This window comes from Rousettus aegyptiacus, unplaced genomic scaffold (genome assembly GCF_014176215.1).
Source record: "Rousettus aegyptiacus isolate mRouAeg1 unplaced genomic scaffold, mRouAeg1.p scaffold_m13_p_11, whole genome shotgun sequence".
Classification (NCBI taxonomy): Eukaryota; Metazoa; Chordata; class Mammalia; order Chiroptera; family Pteropodidae; genus Rousettus; species Rousettus aegyptiacus.
This window is the reverse complement of record NW_023416286.1, coordinates 3,837,859-3,843,878: the sequence shown is the minus strand read 5'-3', so window position 1 is coordinate 3,843,878 and position 6,020 is coordinate 3,837,859.

The window sequence follows — 6,020 nt, the reverse complement described above, 5'->3', positions numbered from 1 at the left end:
ACTGACTTAAAATGGGTCTGGGGAGGAGTCAGCGCAAAAACTATTGCAGCAGACGCGAAGGCGCCGCGTGGAACCCGAGGTCCTTTTTTGCTTTTCTTTATGCTCTTTTGTGCATGAAAACGAGTTAGAAAAGTAGCATATGTTTATTACAATTAAGAAGTTTTAAATATAAAGTCAAATCTAATTTATAACCCACCACCCAGAAAAAAGTGTTACTAACTCTTATTGCATATCTTTCAAGCCACTTCCCGCTAATGACAGACAGTGTGTGTCCGTGTGGCTGTCACGTTAGCGTTGTATAGGCCGCTTTTAAAACTGCACCAGGGCAGTAAGTAAATATAATCGGGGGTTACAGCTTCACTTCCGGGCTGAGGTCCAGTAAGTTAGAGACACACGACAAGATAGTTTTAACCAATTCCAGTATTGGCGCATTAGCTGTTTCTCAAGTTTTTGCTGTTCTAAGCACAGTGAACCTTTTTTTTTTTTTTTTTTACGATGAATCTTACCTGGTGGTTTTTGAAAGGTGACATTGACGTGTTGGTGGGGCGGGGAGACTCGCAGACCTGCAGACCTCGGCGGGTGCGCCACCCACCAGGGTGCAAGTTTGTGCCCCTCGGATGGGGCCGACCTGGCCTCTCCAGAGCCCGCTCACCTTTTAACGGTTGCCAGTCTGTTAGGCCTGCTGTTTAGCTACTACGCATCAGGTGTTTCACGTAGCTTAATACTTAAAACTACCCATGGGGTCAAGGAATTTACAAAATCACGGAAGCATTAGAGTTGGGGGCAGACCTGGGCACTCCAGCACTCCGCCTGGCCAGCCCACAGTGAGCACCTCGTCTCCGTCCGTCTGTGCGGTGTGTACACCAGCATTTCGCCTTTGGATTTTATGTGAAATGTTAAGCATCTTAACCATTTGTCAGTATTCAGACATCTTCCCACTAATTTAACAGTTTTATCATTTAGAAGTCTTGAGTTTTTGTGTGTAAGCTGTCACAGTTTTCCTCATGCTCTCTAATGCACACAACTTACATGCTCCGTGAGCTCACGCACCTGCTGAGGGTGAAGGTAGGTTTCTGAGTGTAATGGAGCAGCTCATAAAAATTGTTTAAATATGAATGGGAAAAGAATTTTTTTCTTCTACCCCGAAATAGTGCCTGATAGTAATGGGTGCCCATATCATTCCAGCCAAAACCAGTTTGTCTTTTATTAAAGACAAAATTTCCAGTATTCTCACTTTTCTGTAAAGAAGCAGTATTTCCAAAGGTGGCTACAGTTCGTGGACCTCGGGCTTGCCGTTTTGGATCTGGGAAGAAAAACGTCCCGCTATTTTAGGAGACTTGTTAATATTGACTTAACCGTGATGTAGGTATGGACCAATTTGGATCCATGCTAAATTTAACAGCTGCATTTTATATTTTCACATAAACTGTCACTTCGTGACAATACTGAAAAGGTCATTTTTTAATCGAATGGAATTGAACTTTGAGTCCAGTTCATTGTGGACGCGGGTTATGTCTGGGCGATGATTAACTTTCCTGGGCAAAGTCCCCGACTCATTGTCCTTGATTCCTCATCAAAAAGCAGTGTCCTGCTCTCAAGTTACTTTCTGAAAGGCCAAAGGGTACGTGACAGCTCACCGTGAGTGATGTGATGCTGTCAGCAGCATTCGAGATCTTTTTTGAGATAATTTAACCCCTTGTCTGTTTAGATCTAGATGTCTCATCTTGCTGTATGTAGTCGAGAGCTTTCCCTTCTCCAGGTGTGAAGAGGTGTGAGCAGGACGATGGGCCCGTCTGGCCTGGGCTGCTGGCCGTGTGGCCTTGGGTACTTCCAAAAGATGACTGGTTCGTTTGCAAATTGAGTATAAAGAACGTGAGTTCGTGTGACGTGTTTGAAAGCTCGAGGACAATGAGGTTTCCGGTCACTTCAGGGGTTTTCTTTTCTCAGGATTGCTGTGGAATAGTGCGGGCCCCCTGATTTCGGTCCTGCCTCGGGGCAGGTGGCAGTTGGTGTAGTGGAAAGCACGTTTTGAGGCAGGAGAAGATTCGGTTTCACGTTCAAGGACCCAGACTGTGCTCCCCCCACCCCCACACTCTGGTTTTCAGACAGATCACCTGACTTGTCTGAATCTCTCTTTTCTCCTGCAAATCTAGGTGACATGACCTTGGCCGAGTCTCTGATGTGGATTCCCCTGTGGCAAGGGTCCCTTGGCCTCAGCTCTGTTGGCATGTGGGGAGCGGGGTGGGGGTGGGGGGCCTGAGAGGGGCTGCCCTGTGCGTGTTTAACAGCACACCTGGCCTCTACCCACTAGATGCCACTAAGTAAACTTGGTCATGACAACCAGAGATGACCCCTGCACCTTGAATCCCTGCTCTAGGCAAAGTGACTTTGAACTTGAAAATTATACACAGGGAAGGAAGTCAATACCGTAAGGCCTCCGGTGACCCCGTGCCGCCAGGTGCTTGCCCCCGCTTTCACAGCAGCCCAGGGGAGGGCACCGGCTCCCGTTTACAAGTGGGGAGGCGGGGTGAAAGGCAGCCCAAGTTCAGATGACAATCAGAACAGATCTGACTGACTCCAATGTCTGTGTCCTCTGCTTGAGGGCAGATAAAAGTCAGCAAGCGCTTAGCCAGGCATGCAAACACATCCTCGTTGAGCTCTGCGGGAGGACTCCAATTCCGTTCCCACGTGACCCAGGAAATGCAACCACGGGTGAGGGGTGTGGACAAACAAGCGGGTCATGCGTGGACCCCGGTGGAGGGCGGGTCGCTGTCGTGCGCCCCAGTGCACCCCGAGTTCACGCACCCTCCTCAGCCCCCAGGGTCGCCCCCTCTCGCGGGGCGGCCAGAGCAGAGGCTCCACTGTGTTTGCTTTTTATAGCTTGGGGCTTGAATTCAACAGGCGCTCAGTCCGTGCTCGTTGAATGACTCGTGGGGGTTCAGAATGGACCCCCTCAGAGGCTGACGTTTAAGGAGCAGGCCAGAGGGGAGGCTGTCGGGGGAAAGAGAAGGACCGGGCTGGAGAGGCGGGCGGACAACCAGTGTGGGAGGGCGTCGTGGGAGCGGGGGACAGTGGGCCGGAGCCGAGGGGGCTGTGAGCCGCAGAGTGGCCAGAGGGACGAGGCCAGAAGCGCGGACCCGGCCATGCAGCTGCCTTCGCTGGGGCTGACGAGATCCGAGGAAACACCAGGCTCGGCGTCCCCCGTGGCCGCGAGGGCCGTGCTCGGTCAGCGGGGAGCAGGGATGGCCAGGGCTCGCGCCCGTGTGTGTCCCACGGCCGGGCCGGCGCTGGGAGCCGGGGGTCCTGCGGGCGGAAGGAGCCGGTGTTCACGTCGCACGCACTTGGTCTGGAATCCGTGTCTTTCGCCTGACCGAGGACACGCCCTAGGAATCCGGCGCCTGCTCCAGACCCCCCCCCCCCTCCCGCACCAGCAACGGAGAGGACCCGCCCCGGCCCTGCGGACCCCACCTGCCCCCACGCCGAGGCCTGCTACAGAGCTGCTGAGGACTGACCACCTGCCACCCAGCGTCCTGGCCCGAGGCGGACTCAGCCCCCACCGGCACGTGGTGCAGAGACCTCGGTGGAGGCCGAAGGTGGAAACCGGAGCCCCCGGGGGACCAGCCCTGGTTCCTCCCGCGGTGTCCAGGGGGTGACACTCGGGACTGGGGCCACCTCTGGCCGGCGTGACCACCCCGGACTGGCGCTCACAGAGACCATGACCCCGACATGCGCACTGCCTCCTCTGTGGGCTAATGACTCCCCACTTCCTTTCAAGGGGAGAGGTCGGGGTGTCACACCAGTTTGGGCCACCAAGCAGAGCCCTCGCTCCGTCTGAGACTCTCGTCCCACGGCTGGCGGGGGAAGAAGCCCTGAGCTTGTCGAACAGGCTCCCCGGCGATGGTGATGAGCCTGTCCTCGGAGGGCTGTGGCTTCCAGGGGGGAAGGAGTGTACCCCAGGGACGCTGCCCTCCACAACCCGCCCCCACCCCCGGCCGCTCCCCCTCCGGTGTACGTGCTCGTGCACACTCATCGCACATTGCATCGCACGCACCACACGCATGCACACGCACACGCATGCCACCAAGCCCCGCCTCACCTGTCTACCCCTCCCCCCTCCCCCCCCCCCAGGCATCCTGGCCAAAGCTCCCCATGGCGATGGCCGCCCTCCCGCCAGCCCCCTGGGGGCCCCGTCTCCTGCTGGATTAAAGTGTCACTTTATACGGATCCGTCCATTGTCCCCTCGTGTGACTTGAGGACAGAAAGTGTTTCTTCATCCCACGTGCGTTCCCAGAGCCTTGTGCAGAGCCCGACGTGCCCATGAAGTGGTAATTAAGTGACAGGTGAAGTGACCCCACGTCCCCGAGAAGGAGAACCTTGGTGTCCGCATTGGCTTCTGTGGCTGCCGTAACGATGACCACACACTGCGCGGGGAGGGGGGTGTTAAAACAGCGGAAATTCATTCTCTCTCAGACCCGGAGGCCCGGAGGCCCACAGCCAGCCGTTGGCAGGATCGTGCCCACTGGGGGGCTCCGGGGCAGAATCCCTGCCTCTTCCAGCTTCTGCGGGAGGGACAGTGAGGCCGTCCTGCCTGAAGCGACCCTGAGGGCCACAAGGTCAGCCATGGAGCTCCAGGCGAAGGACCCGAGAGGTGGCTTTGGACCACGGGGGAGGACCAGAGCAGACGGCGCCCGTTAGCGTGACCTCGGTCACACAGGACCTTAACCGGTGAGATCCGAGCTGTGATTGCATGATGCTCACAGAGGCAAGCCATTCATGCCACTGGCACACACGGTGGCCGAGGGCACCTCGGCCGGGGGAGGCCCCCAGTGTGGGGAGGACCCTCTCTGTGCCTGGGCGGGTTGTTTTTAGGCTGGTCCCCCACCCCGCCGCCCGCTGCAAACGCACAACATCGGTCGGTTTGTGTCCTCTTTGTCTCGGGGGAGGGTGTTCTGGAGAGTGGGGTACAGGTCCTTTCCGGCCAGAAGAAGCAGGAGCAGATATGGGAACAGGGGACAAGGGTGACTTGCCAGGTGGGTGGGGTTTCCGTGTGCGAACAAGTCCGGGGGGTGGGGGCCGAATCCCTTAGGTAACGAGTGATTTCCTCCTCGGTTTTTGATGTACCGACTACCAACTCGTACGGGACGCTTTCGTCCTGCGTGGTCAGCTCGTCCTCGTCACGATCATGGTCGTGGCCGGTGTGCGGGCACCCTGGAGAGCCGCTGCTGACAGCCGGAAGCCCGTTGCCACGGTCAGCTTCGCAAAACGGACATTCGAGAAAGGGAGCACCAAGGCTGGTTACTCATACCCATCGTTCTACAGATCGGTGGGGGGGGGGGGGGCAGAGAAGCCAGAGGTCACGCAGCTGAGCAACGGAGACTTGGCAGTGCACCCCGCAACCAGCCCCGCAAACCGCCTCTCTGGGATTTCACAGGTCCCAGGGACACCGTGTGAGGGCTCGGCTTCTTCTTCCCTGTGTCTTTTTTCTTGGAAGCAGTTTGCAGACTGTTTCCTGGGGGACCTTGCAGTGCAATTGGAAAAGGTAAAAATCATCGAAGCACCTAAAGTTCTCCTTCCACAAGCTCGAGGTCGCTCGTCAGGTCTACGGTCTCACCCTGGGAGAGCAGACGCCACGGGAGTTACGTGTTCTCGTTGAACTGAGCGCCTCCCCTCCCCCACACTCCTTCCCTCCCGTGCGTTCCTTCTCCAAACTGGGGGCCCGTCGGAATTAGTGGGCTCGCTTATCTTCTCTATCATGAAGGGCACACGGAAATCAGTGTGTTTCCAAACGGGCTGGGCGCGTGAGCCCCCCGAGCCACGTGCGAGCCCCCTGAGAGCCTCGCAGCACGGCGGCCGGAGCCGGGGACGCGTAGGGCAGCACCGTCCTGCAGGTGCGCGAGCCTCTGACGGGGCGGAGGGTGTCCTGGGTCCCTGCGCGCCCGCCCCCTCAGTTTCTCATTTCGAACACGCCTGGGGCTCCACGCAGCCGTAGGCAGCGAGGTTATGCGCTGTGATCAGCATTC